Here is an 18735-nt window from a genome sequence, read left to right as displayed (position 1 = left end):
TCTGTCTGGGAGAGGTGGGCATTTTTTTCTGTTTTCTCCTTCTGAGGCTGTGTGCCATCAAGTGGCATAGGCAACATCACATAATAAGGGGGATTAGTGCTGATCTTATCAGTACTTTTTCTGGGGGGGGGGTATCTTTTTTATATATTTTCTCTTTTTTGGGGATTTCTTGCTTTTCTATATTTGGAGATGTTTTTTGTTTTTAAAATTAGCTGTGGAGCTGAGGTCTGCCAGAGCGGGAAATGAGAATTATATATTCTTAAAATTATATTATGGTGGTAAATAATTTGAATTATATAACATTTAATATGAATGGGCTCAATAACACAATTAAGAGGAAGAAAGTTTTAGCTTATATTAAAAAGTTGAAAGTTAATTTTTTTTGCAGGAAACTCATTTAATAGAGAAAGAAAATCAAAAGTTGAAAAGGGAATGGGTTGGTCAAGTTATTGCTTCATCTTTTAATTCTAAGGTGAGAGGAGTAGTTATTTTAATTAATAAAAAAGTTTCTATTTAAATTCCAATCACTGGTTATTAATCCTGTGGGAAGATTTGTTTTGGTGATTTTTCAAACTTATTCAGAGTTTTGGACTCGTGAATATTTATGCATCTAATATAGATGATAAGAAATCTATTCAAGACACCTTCTTTTATCTTGCAGAAGCAAATGGAGATGTAATAATTGTTGTTTAGATTCATGGTTAGATAAATCACAAGAATCATTAACTAAAACAAAAACTGCAAAAAAGAATTTTGGCATTAATGGAAGATTTAAATTTAGTAGCTATTTGGAGAAAATTAAATCCAACGGAAAGAGATTACTTACTTTATTCAACTAAGATTAAGAAAGATTGCTTGAAATAAGTAGACAAATTAGAGAAAAAAATAGGGATTTTAGAGAAAAATTTACAAAAAGGCCCATCTGATTAAAAAAATATATACAATTAATAGATAAGAAAATGTATTATAATTCAATGCAAACATGTAGAACAGAGAAATTAATTGAGAGAAAGAAACATTATGAATTGGGAGAAATAGCACATAAGGTTTTGACCTGACATCGAGCCCTCATGAGGTTATGGTGATTGTGGGTCTGGACAGCATATCAGCCCCCATGCTGGACTTGCCTGTGATGTGGTGAATGTCCATGGTGTACACTGAGATGTAGGGGAGGTGACACTGTTGCCTTGCTGACCACAGGTCTGAGACCTTGCTGAGTGCATAGGTTTGTGGTCTGTGTAGGCAGTGAAAACCCTTCCCTCTAGCATGTACCGGAAATGCTGTATCGCCAGGTACAAGGGCAACAGTTCATGGTCGAACACCCTGTATTTTAGCTCTGGCATTCAGAGATACTTATTGAAAAAAGCAAGGGGGCGCTAGTGCTCGTTGACCCATTACTCCAGCACTGCGCCCATTGGTCTGTCTGACGCATCTGTTGTAAGGGCCAGTGGGGAGGTTGAGTCTGAGTGTGCCAGCATCGTGGCCCTTGCCAGTGCCGTTTTCGTGGCATGGAAGGCTTCTGTGGCATCTGGCATCCACTGGAGCGTCTTGCCACCAAGCTTGATGAGGTTGAACAGGGGCTACATGAGGGTGGCCGCACCCAGTAGGAAGCAATGGTAGAAGTTTACCATCCCCAGGAACTCCTGCAGGCCTTTGGTCGTGCTCAGTTTGGGGAAATTTTTAATGGCCTCTACCTTGTCTGGCAGTGGTGTGGCTCCCTCTGGAGTGATGTGGTGTACCAAGAAGTCTATTGTCTTTGACTTGAACTGGCACTTGGCCGGGTTTACCTTGTGCGCAAACTGCTGTAGTCTGTCAAACAGGAGGGTCAGATGTGTCCTGTGAATGCTGGCATCAGGGCTAGTGATGAGGATGTCATCTAAATAGACGAAGATGAAATTGAGGTCCTTGCCGACCACATCCATGAGTTCCTAGAACATTTGGGCCACGTTTTTTAGTCTGAAGGGCATCCGCAGGAACTTGAAAAGGATGAAGGGTGTAATGATTGCCATTTTCGAAATGTTGTTGGGGTGTACTGGGATCTGGTGGTATCCTTTGATGAGGTTCACCTTGGAGAAAACTCTGCAGCCATGTGGTCTCATTGTGTAGTCCTGGATGTGTAGATGGGGTATCTGTCTGGGACTGTTGCCTCATTCAGCCGCCAACTGCCGGAGCTTTTCTGTCCCATGTGGAGTGGGGAGGCCCACGGGCTGATTGAACAGCAGACAATCCCCAGTTCTTCCATGGTGGCAAACTTGGCCTTGGTTTGTTGGAGCTTGTCTTGCAGGAGGCACCAGGCCTGTGTGTGCACTGGGGCCCAGCAGTCTCTATGTGACGGGTTAGAGTCATGGAAGTTGGGTCCAGTGAGGTTGGGTACCTGGCCAGAAGACAGGCATACTCACATCGGTCTAGGACATGGATCCCTAGTGGCAGGAAGGAACGTTGCTGCAGAGTGAGGGGCAGAGACTGGAACGTGGTAGCATTCACTAACCGACATCTCATCATGTCCACCAGCAGTTCGTGTGCCCGTAGGAAGTCCGTTCCAAGTAGGGCCTGTCCCACGGCCACAATTGTGCCCTACCACTGGAAGACCGTGTCTGCAATGTGGAGGATGGCCAGGTGGGTCCTATAGCTCAGGATCGAGGATCGGTTGGCTGCTTACAGGGGGAGGCCCTTAGAGTTGTGTCTAGCCTTGAAATACGTCAACGGGACAAGGATGATTTCTGCACCTGTGTTGACTAGGAAGTCCCTCTTCATCTGTTGGTCTCTGAGGTAGAGTAGGCCTTTCAGAGTCAACTACTGAGGCCCCTATCAGCAACCAGCTTTCCTGTTATCTGTCGCTGGTAGTCGGGTTGAGAACTGGGGGGGTGCACCGCTGGGCGTTCTGGCCCCATCGGTGGTGTTAGAAACAGTATTCACCGTACTTCTCTGTGCGTCTGTCGCATTGCTGCTGTGCCGCAGCCACTATTGGGGTTTATGGTGGGCTGGTTATGATGGCAGCACCAATGGTGTAGACGGGCTGCATGTGGAGGGAGTTCTCTGTAGGGTGAGGAAGAGTCTGTCTGCCTCCTTGGCTACCAGGTGTGGGGCGCTGAAATCCATGCCAGAAACCACTGAGGAGACGTGTACTGGCAGCTTGGAAAGGAACAGGACCTCGAAAAGGATGTATGCCCATCTGCTAGGGCCACCATCTCATTCATGAGCTCGGAGGAATTCCTGTCATCCAGACCCTACATGTTTAAGATCTGTATTTTATCCTTTGTTGAATAAATAAAGTTTAAAAAAACACACACACATAAAAACATATTGGAAAAGCACTGAAGGGACAAAAACACAGTTCAAAAAACTAACACCTCAACCCAGCACAATATCTCACTGCTGAGTGTGTTAATCCTTTAAATAGTGCACAGCAAAAATTGCACAAATCAGTGAGCTCGTGCCAGCTGAGTTCTAAGAAGTCGAGAGGGAACCTCCAGAATTACTCATACTTATGCTCCATTGGCAGGTTCTCCATAAAGGAGCTTACTTTGGCTTGAGTGGTGGGGTCCAGAGAGCTGACAACGTGCCAGCATTTGGTGTCCTCTGAGATGATTCCCCTGATGTGGAATTGGGACTCAGCCAGTTGCAGCCAGTTCTTGGGCTGATTTGCCCAGAAGGGCGGTAAATGCACGCCCACCGCATTGGTCGCAGCTGTAGTAGTAGCTGATTCTTGCATTCTGATGCATTCGATGTGGGTTCCAAGACAATGGAACCGTTGGGGTCACCACTGTAGCAACTGCTGCGGCAGTGCTACGGAATGAAGGAACATCCACACGGTATGATGGTGAATAAAAAAAAAGACTTCTGGAAGCCTAACAATCTTTTTTTAAATTTTTTTTATTTTTCACACTATGAACCATATTAACCAAAATACACAGAAACATTTCCCTCTTGAATATACAGTGTCAATTTTCCCCTTTCCCCCTCCCTTCCCTCCCCCCTTCCCACCGCCCTCCCTACCCACTAAACGTTCAACATATATAATACAATAAACCCATTAAACAATGTCATCACACAATGAAAATAAACAAGAAAATTGTATCATCTACTTTTACACACTGGGTCAGTTCATTTTGTCTTCTTCTCATTCTGTCTTTTTAGGGGGTGGAGGTCCACGGTAGGCCCTCTCTGTTGAGTTCCATGTACGGTTCCCAAATTTGTTCGAATACTGTGATGTTATTTCTTAAATTATATGGTATTTTTTCCAATGGAACACATTTATTGAGAGTACAGCCATGGTACATAGAAATGAATAGAAGCCCAACAATCTTGATGTTATTGTGATAACTCTGGTTGTTCAGCCACTCCATCTTTTCAATTTCCCAACCGGTAAAGGAGTCCTCAATATGATCCATTCTTTCCTTATACTGATCCACCTGATCTTTACAGTCAAAAAAAGCTTCTGCAAACTTAAATTTATCTTGCACATTATCAACAGCCCTCAAACATTTATTAACATCCGTTTTAACTGTCGAGCCATCAGATTTCACTGTTGAAAATTCACCACATATATCATTGAAATGTATGGGTTTGGAAATATAATATTTTTTTTAGATGGGATTGGCCTTCTCTGTGGCATCTAATTATTAATTATTATTGATTTATATGTATTTTTGCTCCATTTTTGTTTGTTTTCTTTTTGGGGAGCAGATATTAGTGGGGGGAGGTCGGGAGGGAGGGATGGGGAGGGGAAAGGGGCTATATCGGGAGAAAATCTTGTAACGATATACTTTAATTTTTATCTGTATTTTATCCTTTGTTGAATAAATAAAGTTTAAAAAAATACACACACATAAAAACATATTGGAAAAGCACTGAAGGGACAAAAACACAGTTCAAAAAACTAACACCTCAACCCAGCACAATATCTCACTGCTGAGTGTGTTAATCCTTTAAATAGTGCACAGCAAAAATTGCACAAATCAGTGTTTCATTCCAAGAATGACGCACATTAACAACCAAGTGGCGAGTGAGTGAGCAGCATTAACGTTACTCCCTCCCATAGTTACGTTGGACACACACATCATTTCAGCATTGAGAGGAATGAGGTGGGGGGGGGGGGGAGAACCAGTAATTGACCTCACCATCTCACTGCTCTCCATGTGGCCACTACCGTGATGTGCCCCTCCTCCTACAGTATGAAGGCCAGGGCCCCCAGCACATTTGTTCCATTGCCCACTCCTGCCCAGGGGACCTGAGGCCACAAATACCTCTAACAGTGTTAATAGTCCCTTTCTCTGAATGTATTCTAGGATCAAGGTTTTAAAGGAACAGTCCCTTTATATTGACAGGGGAAAGTTTACATTTGGGGCTGCTTGGGCCACAATTGTTGATGGGACAGCCAAAAGGGAACCAGTTGTTGTCCCCCCCCCCCCCCCCTTTCTAAGATTGTCTGTAGCCCACAGTATAGACCCTGGAACAAGAATGCCTTCCTTTCCATTCCATTCCTCCAGTTCAACTCATAAGAGCAATTTGGAGTTACTTGGGACAAGAGACAAGTCACATTCCCCAGTTTAATCTGCTGCAATGTCCAACCTATTCAACCTCTCCCAGAGATGTCCATTGTCCATTATACCATTGTTTCAGAGGCCCTTTACATGCTGATCTTCCTCAGGAACCAGGGCTTGTTCATTAATATTGAAAAGGTGCAGTGCTCCAGCCAGAATGCCCTGTTTCTGGGAATACAATGGTGCCCAGGCCAAAGAGATATTTCTGAGATGGCCAAGAATGAAACTTTGAATTTTGCCAACCCCTCAAATAAAACCAACACCCAGAGCCTCGTGGGCCTCCTAAGTCATTGGCAGCAGCACATACTCCACCTTACCATACTCTTTAAACCACCCTATAGAGTCTCCCATAAGAAACCCACATTCCTATGGGGACGAGAACAGGCTGTTTTTGACACAGCAAAGCAAGCTTTTGAACAAGCACTGCCACTCACTCCCCATCAGGTAGGTGTTCCTTTTAAATTACAGATCTCGGCCAGCGAGGCGGTCGCCGATTGGAACCACTGGCAGAAGATCCAAGGGTGCAGAGTACTATTAGTCATCTGGACAAAATCTCCACCTGGTGCTGCCGCTCACTAAAACCCATTTGATACTGGGACATTGGCCAACACTTTCCTTAGGGTCGCTTATGATTTTGCTAGTGCCACCGAACTAACTACTGACCATCAAGACAGTTTGTCAGGTATTATGCAAAAAAGTCTCAGCAAGAAGACAACTGTTGCTATGGAAACTTTATCACTGGATATTCTATCCTATCAAGCCTTTGTAAAAAAATTTTAATGGCACTCTTAGCTGTGATTTTTACTAAGAATAATCTCTAAGCACACTCAGAGAAACTGAACATACAATTTATAGGTACATAATCACAGTCTGAGGATGCAAAGTTACAGTTTGTAAGTTGGTCACAGTAGGAAACATTGTATATATTTTGTTTCACAATGACATCATCACCCCAGAACTCCCATTAACTGAAAAACAGCTCATGGGGTGGAAGCTATGGGACCCTTTATTTAAAAACACTAAATTGGCTAACTTTACATCCTGACTCCTCCTGGCTATCGTTACAGGGATCCAACACCGGCACTTGGAACACCCGTTGAAAGAGAATGTGAGAGGGAACAGCATCCTGGTGTCAGACATCAGCCCAGAAAAAAGAGCACCCAGGTACATCAGGTGGCCTGTCCCCACCTCACCATGGGGAAGCACAGTGACAGGCATCTGGGCTCTGTTCGTAGATAGCACCCAAGCATGTGGCCAAGACGTGGGATGCGCAAGCCAAGAGAGGGCTTTGGCATGTGGTGGATGACCATGCACTGCCTGCTTGCAGACATTGGCAGTAGGGGTGCTCACATTTGCTAGCTAAGCTGGAGAAACCAGGCATAGGAGTCAGTGACCAAATAAATTCCTTTTTCTATCCTTCCCTCTCACACTGGGGAGCAGCTCCCACAACACCCTGCCCCATTGGTAACACCACAACCCTGCTTGATCAGGGGTGAGGGGACTGGTGAGGTGTTGTGATTGAATTTGATTATGTGCTTTGTCCAGCATTTGGAAGTCACTGGTGTATATATTGATGCACTTGATTTGTATTGATTTTTTAAATGTCTTTTGTTTTTACTTATAACATATACATGGAGTTATTGATTGTCTCATGATTGGTGATTGTAACCTCTGAGGGGTGGATTGTACTGGGAAGGGTTGTGGCTGTCATGTGACAGCACTGCCCCTATGGGGGACACACAAGCTGCCAATCAAAGTTTGGTTCCACCCCACCCATTAGTGCACATCTTGCTGTTAGTACCATGTAAATAACCTGGACTGCACTCTCCAGCCTGCCTGTACTTGACCTTGGGCCATTGGCTGTTGTAATTGGATTAACCCTCCTTGCACTGAGCCATTGGCCCCTGGTAAATCATCTGGGCTTGTCCCTCCAGCACTATAAAGCTGTCATGTGCTCTTGGTTCTTTCTCTTTACCATCTTAGTACCACCCTGCTTCACTACAGGCCTAAAAATGTGGAAGGTTGCTGAAGAAACTGTTGGTAAGATGTGCACCGTTCAAAGGGTTGGGAGTGTCCCTTGTAGCATAGAGTTGTGCCTGCACTGAGTCAAGGGGTGGTGGAGTATCGTACTGATTTTTTTCTTTATCATTGCATGTACCAGTTCATTGTGTGTGTGTGTGTGAGTGTGCTCGCGCGTGCATGCACTGCATCAGTTACCATTTCCCACACTTGCCTTCTGTAAATGAAATCCTTCACTACAAAAAAAAACTGTTTTCAGAGTGTTATCTTTGAGACCTACCAAACCTGTTTCATCACTCACAACAATAGGCCCCAAATAGCCCTCGGGATACTGAGGAGCAGTTAAGCAGGCAGATTTTGGAATGGTGCAGGAAATGCAGGGTTGCAGTTATGGGTAATTTCAACTTCCCTAATATTTACTGACACTTCCTGACTGCAAAAGGGATAGATGGGATTGAATTTGACAGGTGTGTTCAACAAGGATTCCTGACACAATATGTGGACCAGCTGATGAGAGGAGAGGTCATGCTGGATCAAATTTGGGGTAAAAATACTTAGTCAGCCTTTCTTGTACGATAAAAGAGGAATAGAGTTATAACACCTGCTGTATCTTAGAGATACCTCTCTTTGTCCTGAACCTAGCAGCATCAGGCCAATCAGGGTATTAGTGTAGCTTATGTGCATGATGTAGAGAAGGAACCAATTAACAATAAGCAGTCAGCCATGGATATACCTTATGTCCACAAGCAAAATAAGTTTTATTGTATGCAGTAAAAGTTTGACATCAAATTTCTCCCAGCTTGGTATGGTATATAACATTTAATAGAAGATGTCATGTTATATCCTGCTGGCCTCCACATGTTTCTGTTCTTACTTTCACTTGTCTGTAATCGGTTCTGTCTCAAGATCCATTCTAACACTTCCTGCATGGGGTAGGGGCTGTGTCTTGAGGGGATATCTCCCATTGAGTTGGTTGGAATATGGGAATAGATTCAACGGCAAGAAACATTCATCTTATCAGCATGTAAGTAATATGCATGTAAAAAGGTTTTATGCTGCCACCCAAAATTACTCTTCATTCACGACTCTGGCATTCAGTTCAAATATCAAGATATTTTAGCTAAGCCTTTCATTTCAAATTGGTGTATCCAATGAGGCTGTCCTTCAAGGTTTATTGTGGTCAGTGTTGCTAACAGGACTTGAATGGCCCTTTCCACCAAGGTCTCAAGTTCCTCCTATCCCAACTCTTTACAAGGACATAAATTCCAAGCTCGAAGTTAAGATATTCACCCCTTAGATATGTTGGATCACCATCCTTTAGGTGGGCTTGGTGTACCTGTGAATGCACAATTCAAGGTTTTAGTTAGATTATTCAAATATTTACTCATGTAATCGCCTGGTGATCATAAATCCATTCCTACTGGCAGTGTGGGCTTTTTCCCCCCAAGGTGTCCGTATTGGCCATCCATAGGCTATCTCTGCAGTAGATAGCCCAGACTTAGCCTGCGGTGTTACCTACATATTAAACAATGCTAGGGGTAGCACTTTCAGCCAATTCAACCCTGCTTTCTCAGTCAATTTTGCCGGCTTATTTTTAATATTCCATTCATACATTCCACTATCATTGCCACCTGGGGCCAATGGGAGCAATGGAATGCTAGATCCCGAATTCCTTATATAATTCTTCATTTATCCTGGCTACAAAGTGAGGACCATTATCTGAACTCAATGCCTCAGGCAGTTCACAGCAGGGAATTATTTCTCTTAACAAAATCTAACTTAACAGTCAACCCAGTATTGTTGGGGGTTGGGTTAGCCTCCATCCACCCATTTCCCTAGATTCCCAAGTTGATGCCAAAAAGTTACACATTACTACTAATTTAACCAATTTTTTTGCAGACATTGAACTTTTTACTACACTGTTAAGATCACTTTATCCATATAATATGTTGTTAACATGAGCAATGTGAGCAATGTTCTTACTGACAAAACTACTCATCACTTTCTCATCCTCTCTCATTGCAATTGTTTATCCGATATCTGAACTGCCTACTGCTGCATTTTGTCAATATCCCTCAAATCATTTTCATGTTCTGTCTAGGAGTCAAAGTCATATTCAGTTTTTACTCTTAATTGTCTCATTTGTCCTCAAAACTTGCTGCTTTGCTACTTCGACCTATACAGATCCTGTTCTCTTTGGTTTTCTCGTCTCCTGTTGCTGAGTTTGCTGCATTTTAAGGACTGCCTGTCAGAAATAGTATGACCTTGTTAAAGTAGCAGTAATGTTCCACTTAACTACTTACTGATTGGATTACCTTTAACAGTTTGCAGGAACTGCAGGTAATGACTGAATGTTTGAAGCTCTATTTGAACTAGGTTTATGCTTCAAAGGAAAATAAACTCGAGCTTAAAAGGTCACCATCATAAAGAAAATTGGTGTTTTTACAAAAACAAGGATTTAAAAGTGAATATTCTCAGATGAAACAAACAGCAGTACAAACCTACACTGCAGCATGCATTTTGAAATGGAATTTTCTCAACACATTTTGTAGATACTTTCAAATTGCAGCACCCACGTAGCCCTCCTGGGTGGGACCCGGGTGCAATTACTGGGTCTTGGGTGTAGGATACACCTTTCAAATCAAAGGGAGACCTGCCTGTTAAATTGCGAGCCCAGCAATTTAAGGGGGATCCCACCCCCACAATGATGCAGTGAATGATGTGTCGTGCACTCACCGGAAGTGCAAACGGGAAGGATGTTGAGATGCTGGTGATGCAACTGTGCAGTGCTGTTGCACAACAGGCAAGTATTTTGACCACCTCTGTCAGGTGCATGCTGCAATCAATTGAAGGACAGTAAGGTATAATTGCTACGCAATTTAAGAGATGGCTGCAAGAGGATGAGGATAGCCAGACTGAACTTGTCATACGGAGATGTAGGGGGGTGGCTTATGTGCACTTCTAGCAACGCATGATTGAAACCAGAGTGAGGAGGAAGATGGATAAAGCACAGGGGCCAGTACTGTGGGGGAACATAGAATCTAAATTTGATAACGTAGAGTGACGGACGCATTTCCGAATGTCAAAAAGCACCTTCACCTTCATTTGCAACCTAATGTTTGAGGTGTCAGGTGACAAACTTCAGAAGACTTCTGGAACATCATGTCCAATTTGCCATCATATTGTGAATATCGCACCATCGGTGTTCTTTTCGGTGTTGGTTTATGCACTGTGTGGATGGTCGTGACATAGGTGACTTGCACCTTGAGGTTGATCCTCATGAAGCATTTCATTCAGCTACCAAATGAGACACACCTGCAGGAAGCTATAAACAGGTTTTCAGATAAAGAATATCCAATGTGCGCTGGGGCGATCAACAGCATACATATTCTCATCATGGCCCCACAAGATTATGAATCATCCTTTTACAGCTGTAATGGGTGACACTCTATAATCCTTCAAGTTGTCATGGACAGTAAGGGAATTCTGCTCTCTTTAATAAGTATCTGCCTGTGGAAGTAGGTGCCCACAGGTTGTCACTCATTGAATTGTGCTGTTTGCTTTCAGCTTCACAGATGTTTGTGTTGGATGGCCTGGCTGCACTCATGATGCTTGGGTGTTAGCCAACTCGCCCTTTACAGGAAGACCGAAGATGCAGGTGGATATCTGTTCCCACAGGAAGTAAATATCTAAACACAATGGGCAGAAAGTCTGCGTGGCTGAAACAAATAAATTGGTCCACCATGACACACATGCACAAAGTGGATGTTAAATGTGTGCATGTAATAACCCACACTAGAATGCTTCCATCAGCTCTGTCTCCGCTCCATCCTCAACATAACATATAATATAACATAACAATTACAGCACAGAAAAAGGCCATTAGGCCCTTCTAGTCTGCACCAAACCAAACAATCCTCTCTAGTCCTACCTACCTGCACAATGACCATAACCCTCCACCTTCTTCTCATCCATATACGTGTCCAGCTTTTTCTTAAATAATAAAATTGACTCTGCCGCCACTATTTCTCCCGGAAGCTCATTCCACACCGCTACCACTCTCTGAGTAAAGAAGTTCCCCCTCATGTTACCTCTAAACCCCTGCCCTTTAACTCTTAACTCATGTCCTCCTGTTTCAATCTCTCCTACTCTTAACGGAAATAGTCTATCCACATCCACTCTGTCTATCCCTTTCATAATCTTAAATACTTCTATCAAATCCCCTCTCAACCTTCTACGCTCCAAAGAATAAAGACCTAATCTGCCCAATCTCTCCCTGTACTCTAGATGCTTAAACCCAGGTAACATTCTGGTAAATCTTCTCTGCACTCTCTCCACTCTGTTTATATCCTTCCTATAATTAGGCGACCAGAACTACACACAGAACTCTAAATTAGGCCGCACCAACGGCTTATACAATCTCAACATCACTTCCCAACTCCTATATTCCATGCAATGATTGATAAAGGCCAGCATACTAAAAGCCTTCTTCACCACCCTATTCACATGAGTTTCTACCTTCAGGGAACGATGTACCATTACTCCTAAATCCTTCTGCTCTTCTGTATTCATCAATGCTCTCCCATTTACTACGTATGTCCTATTCTGATTCTTCTTACCAAAATGAAGCACCTCACACTTATCAGCATTAAATTCCATCTGCCATTTTTCAGCCCACTTTTCTAAGCAGCCCAAATCCCTTTGCAATCCTTGAAAACCTTCTTCATTATCCACTATTCCACCTATCTTAGTATCATCTGCATATTTACTAATCCAATTCACCACCCCATCATCTAGATCATTAATGTATATAACGAACAACAATGGGCCCAATACAGATCCCTGAGGCACACCACTGGTCACCGGCCTCCAAACTGACAGACAATTTTCCACTACCACTCTCTGGCCTCTCCCTTTCAGCCAATGTTCAATCCATTTGACTATCACAAAATTTATACCTAAAGACTGCACCTTCCTAACTAACCTTCCATGTGGTACCTTATCGAAGGCCTTACTGAAGTCCATATAGACAACATCCACCGCGTTACCCTCATCCACATTCCTAGTCACCTCTTCAAAAAATTCAATCAGATTGGTCAAACAGGACCTTCCGCTCACAAATCCGTGTTGAGTGCTCCTGATCAGACCCTGTCTATCCAGATATTTATAAGTACTATCTCTAAGAACTTTCTCCATTAATTTACCTACCACAGACGTCAAACTTACAGGCCGATAATTGCCAGGCTTCCTCCTTGAACCCTTTTTAAATAACGGAACCACATGCGCAATATGCCAATTCTCCGGCACTATCCCCATCTCTAATGACATTTGGAAAATTACTGTCAGAGCCTCTGCTATTTCCTCCTTTACATCTCTCAATATCCTGGGGAAGATCCCGTCTGGTCCTGAAGACTTATCCACCTTTATATTCCTCAAAAGCCCTAACACTACATCTTTCATAATCACTATATTCTCCATATTTACCCAATTTGCTTTTTTTATCTCACATATCCCAATAAACTTCTCCTTGCTGAATACCGAAGAAAAGAAACTGTTCAATATCTCCCCCATTTCTCTAGGCTCCACACACAGTTTTCCGCTCTGATTCTCTAAGGGACCAATTTTGTCTCTCGCTTTCCTTTTACCATTAACATATTTGTAGAACCCTTTTGGATTAATTTTCACCCTGCTTGCTATAGTCTCCTCGTACCTTCTTTTAGCTTTCCTAATTCCTCTCTTAAGATTCCTCTAACATTCAATGCATTTTTCAAACATCTCCTTAATTCCATGCTTCTTATACCTAATGTACGCCTCCCTTTTTCTTCGAACCAAGTTTCCAATATTCCTTGAAAGCCACGGCTCTCTCAAACCTTTTGCCCCTCCTTTTAACCTAACAGGAACATAAAGCTTTTGCACTCTCAAAATCTGATCTTTAAAAGACTTCCATATCTCTACTACATCCTGCCTATAAAACAAATTGTCCCAATGCACACCCTGTAAGTCCTTTCGCATCTCCTCAAATCTAGCTTTTCCCCAATTAAAAACCTCAACCTTTGGCCCTGACTTATCTCTTTCCATAATGACATTGAAGCTCATGGCATTATGATCACTGGACCCGAAGTGCTCGCCAACACTAACCTCCGTCACTTGACCCATCCCATTTGCCAACAGTAGATCTAACACTGCTCCTTCTCTGGTCGGCACCTCTACATATTGTTATGAAAAACTATCTTGCACACATTTCACAAACTCTAACCCATCCAGCCCTTTCACAGAATGTGTTTCCCAATCTATATGTGGAAAATTTAAATCTCCCATAATTACAACCCTGTGCTTATCACAAATATCCACTATCTCCCTACAGATTTGCTCCTCTAGGTCTCGGTCCCCTCCGGGTGGTCTATAATACACCCCTACATGTGTAACCTCTCCTTTCCCACTCCTCAGTTCTACCCAAATAGCCTCCGTGGACGAGTCCTCTAATCTATCCTGCCTAAGCACCGCTGTGATATTCTCCCTGACAAGCAATGCAACACCACCTCCTCTTGCCCCTCTGACTCTATCACACCTAAAGCAACGAAACCCAGGGATATTCAGCTGCCAATCACATCCCTCCTGCAACCATGTCTCACTAATCGCTACCACATCACACTTCCAAGTATCAATCCACACCTTCAGCTCATCCACCTTTTTTACAATACTCCTGGCATTAAAAATATATGAATTTCAGAGATTTCCCAATTCTTAATCCCTGTTTTCCCTCATCTTTAATAACAACATTTTTTCCTTTTCCTGCCAATAGCCCTTCATCTTCTTCCAGAGCATTTCCTTTCTCTATCACCTGCCCATCCATATTCAAATACTTACTACAAACTTTCTTTGTTTGCATTCTAACCTTCTCCTTACTGCTCTGTACTATTTTGCTCCCTCCCCCCAACCATTCTAGTTTCAAGGATCCTGAGTAGCCCTAGCAAATACCCCTGCCAGGATTCTGGTCCCCCTGGGATTTAAGTGTAACCCGTCCTTACTGTACAGGTCACATCTTCCCCAAAAAAGGTCCCAGTGATCCAGAAACTTGAAACCCTGCCCCTTACTCCACCCCTTCAGCCATGTGTTAATCCTCAACCTCATTCTATTTCTATTCTCACTGTCACATGGCACAGGGAGTAATCCAGAGATTACCCCCTTTGCGGTCCTTCTTTTTAACTCCCTACCTAACTGCCTGTACTCACTTTTTAGGACCTCTTCTCTATTCCTCCCTATGTCATTGGTACCTACATGTACCACGACCTCTGGCTCCTGTCCCTCCCACTTTAGGATATCCGGGACACGAGCAGCAACATCCCGGACCCTGGCACCAGGGAGGCAAACCACCATCTGGTTCTCCTTGCTGCGTCCACAGAATCCCCTATCTGTCCTCTTAACTATGGAGTCCCCTACCACTATTGCCCTCCTCTTCCTTTCCCTATCTTTCTGAGATACAGGGGCTGACCCCGTGCCAGAGGCACAGCCACTGCTGCTCCCCCCAACTTTGATGTCCTCCTCAACAGTACTCAAAGAGGCATACTTATTGCTGAGGGTTACAGTCATAGGGCTCCTCTCTGGCACCTTACGTTTTTTCTGTCCCTCTCCTAACTGTTACCCATCTTTCCTCCTCCCGTGGCCCTGGCGTGACCACCTGGCTGTAACTCCTGTCTATGACTTCCTCTGTTTCCCTAACCAGCCTGAGGTCATCGAGCTGCAGCTCTAGTTCCCTAACACGATTCCTAAGAATCTGCAGCTCGACACACCTAGTGCAGATATGGACATTCATTGGAGTGACTTCATCACCAACATTGAAGTACTCGAGTCCGCAAGCATCGAATCCACGCTGCTGAAGACCCAACTGTGGTGGGTGGGTCACGTCTCCAGAATGGAGGACCATCGCCTTCCCAAGATTGTGTTATATGGTGAGCTCTCCACTGGCCACCAAGACAGAGGTGCAGCAAAGAAGAGGTAAAATGACTGCTTAAAGAAATCTCTTGGTGCCTCCCACATTGACCACTGCCAGTGGGCTGATATCACCTCCAACTGTGCATCTTGGCACCTCACAGTTCGACGGGCTGCAACCTCCTTTGAAGAAGACCGCAGAGCCCACCTCACTGACAAAAGACAAAGGAGGAAAAACCCAAAACCCAACCCCAACCAACCAATTTTCCCTTGCAGCCACTGCAACCGTGCCTGCCTGTCCCACATCGGACTTGTCAGTCACCAATGAGCCTGCAGCAGACGTGGACATACCCCTCCATAAATTTTCATCCACGAAGCCAAGCCAAAGAAAGAAAAGAAGAAATAACCCACAAGCTATATGCGATACTCACACCTCTTCATTGGACTGCTTACAGGTGTCCACGCATGTTGACAGCATTGAAATTCTATCACATCTGGTCGGGGACCATGTCTAACCCTTCAAGAATTGGCTTATTAAGGGGTTCACACAGCATCATGCTCTCAAGTGGAAATACAACCATCATCTGAGCTTGGCACGGATAGTGGTTGAGAATGTCTTTGGTTGCCTTAAGGGGAGATGAACGCACTTCAGCAAGCTGATGGGCATGAGTGCATCTTTCCTTTCTGACGTTGTTATTGCCTGCTATATCCTGCATAACATTTGTGAGATTAACTAGGATCACTACCTGCCTGAGTGGAACATCACTGCAGAGAAGGCACTCCCTCAACCAGAGAGAAATCTTTTGCATGATTCCACAGTGCGTATTGCCCATGCTATCCATGATGCTATTGTGTCAACTATGTAAAGATCAGGGATATTAAACAATGTAAACTGCGACATAATGTCAAAGATCAGCTTTATTGAATTACTTAACAAGGCAGGTAGTTCAATGTTAAAATTTTGCCAAAAAAAACAGCTCAATAATTAGGTGTCCCAGCACATTGCAGAATGTTAAAAATCAACCAGTGCAAATTTACAATTATAAAGTGGTGTGGCTGCCTCCATTTTTTGTGGATTACTTACCACATGCATTAGTACCATCTATTGTAAACATAAGCTGATCTAATGCCATACATTCTTTAAGTGTGCTTCAAACTAAGATCTCAAATAAAAAGTTTCATCTGACACCCTCGCGTGACAGTCTTTTAATGCAACAAAACTGTAAACATTTTCCTTGCAATAATGCCCTATGCTGAACATCAGTAAAAATGATACACAAGGCAATAAATAGCAATCTCACATATATTATTTCAATCCATCGTTAGCAATTGCTTATGAACCTCTGTGCATTCATGTTGTATGCAGCAATGTAAGCTAACATAAGACAGCATTGGTTTATCTAATACCCCTGCATGAAAGACTTCCAACGTAAACATTTCACCTGCCAAAAATGAGCGTCAAAAAAATATGATGGACTGTGCAATGAAATACAAAACCCTCATTTACTGACCAGTTATAGTATTGCATTAGAGTAAAGGATGAGGAGGAGGGGAAAGGAAATACACAATCTCCCCTTGGAACTGGTTGCTCTCCACAGTAACGGGATGGTGCCCTTGCTATGGGTTGGCGTGAAGATAAGGGGGGATATTGTAGTTGGGCCTGCATCAGGTGAAGTGTAGAGGTGTAAGGTTGCTGGGAGGAGTGGCGTGAAGGGTAAATAGTGGTTGTGTGGCGGCCCCTCGCAGTCCCCTCACAGTCCCCTTGGGGTGCCTCAAAATGAAGGATGAATGCGAGGATCCACCAGGCTGCAAGAGGCCTGCAGTGTTACCCTCCAATTGGGCACAACTAAAGAAGCCTAACTGGGCGATCAAGTGTTTCATCTTGTATTTGTATGTGTGAGTTCTTAAGACAACACATGGATGAAGGAAAAGGTTCTTTACTTTTAAGTTGTTATGAACAGCACGTGAGGCATGTCATGAGGCTTCAAGTCTCCATTACAGATCCGCATACTGTGCTTCTCCTGCTCTGTGTCAGCCCCTGGTGGCAGCCAAGTCTAATCAAACAGTAAGGCATTGCTAGTTGCCTTGCAACCACGCTCACTATCATTACATCTCCCTTAAAACAAAAGTAGCTTACTTTTAACTAACATGTTTTCTTTGTATAACTCTGCAATTTTAACATTTAATACCAAGAACTTACATTTTCATTATTATCAACATTATTAACATTTTTTAAACTTGTTTTGTGTGTTCACATTTACATACACTAAAACTTGAAGAGTGAATAAGATAGCACTACTTCATTCTATAACAGGAGTCTTTCCATTTGCTCAATGAGTCTCTTAGGAGGATTCACGTGTCTTGAAGATCTCCTAATTGATTGTCCTTGAATCTGAGTTGTGCCTCAGACGATGTCTTCTCAGACGTGCATTCAATTTGTTCAATAGTATCCATCTTTCCATCTACTGTGGCTGGTCCCATTTGAAGATCTCGACGATTTCTTCACAGAACAGTACCTTCATCTGTCTGAATGGTGTATGATCATGGTTGGACCTCACTAAGGCCAGTTCCCTCTGAGTTCATAAGTTTGTTTTATCTTTTAGCCTTACTTAGTCACCAGTGTAGAGTTCTGGTGGGTTTTTTTGTTCCTTTGTCAATTTAATACTTTTGCTTTTCTTTCTGTTGTTCTTTGAACTTCCTCACCTTTCTCCCCCTTTTTTATTTTTAGGAGATTCCCCTGAATGGGTAGGTTTGATCTTAACCTACGTCCCTAAGGAGTTGTGCTGTTGACATACCACACTCGAGCAACATTGTGCAGTATACTAGTATGCTCTGGTAGAAGTCTGTTCCACTGTCTTTTGCCTTGTTCATCAGTCTTTTCACTGTCTGTACTAATTTTTCCACTAGACCATTGGACTGTGGAAAATGAGGACTTGATGTGGTGTGTACAAAGTTGCACTCTTTGGCAAACTGTTGGAACTTTAAATTGAAAAACTGGGGTTCATTGTCAGTGAAGACCTCGCTTGCCACACCATGTCTGGAGAATATGGCTTTCTTACCTGTTAATACAGTATCTGCAGTGGTGGTGTTCAGTTTACACACCTCTGGATACAGGGAAAAATAGTCTGTGACTACAAGATAGTCCTTCCTTTGACATTTAAATAGGTCAGTCCCTACCTTCTGGTAAGGTCTGTATGGTGCTGGGTGTGGCTTTATTGGTTCTGCAGGATTGCTTGTTTGATAT

The sequence above is a fragment of the Narcine bancroftii genome, chromosome 7 (genome assembly GCF_036971445.1).
Source record: "Narcine bancroftii isolate sNarBan1 chromosome 7, sNarBan1.hap1, whole genome shotgun sequence".
NCBI lineage: Eukaryota > Metazoa > Chordata > Chondrichthyes > Torpediniformes > Narcinidae > Narcine > Narcine bancroftii.
The sequence above is the reverse complement of the archived record's forward strand: the minus strand, read 5'-3'. Positions refer to the sequence as shown.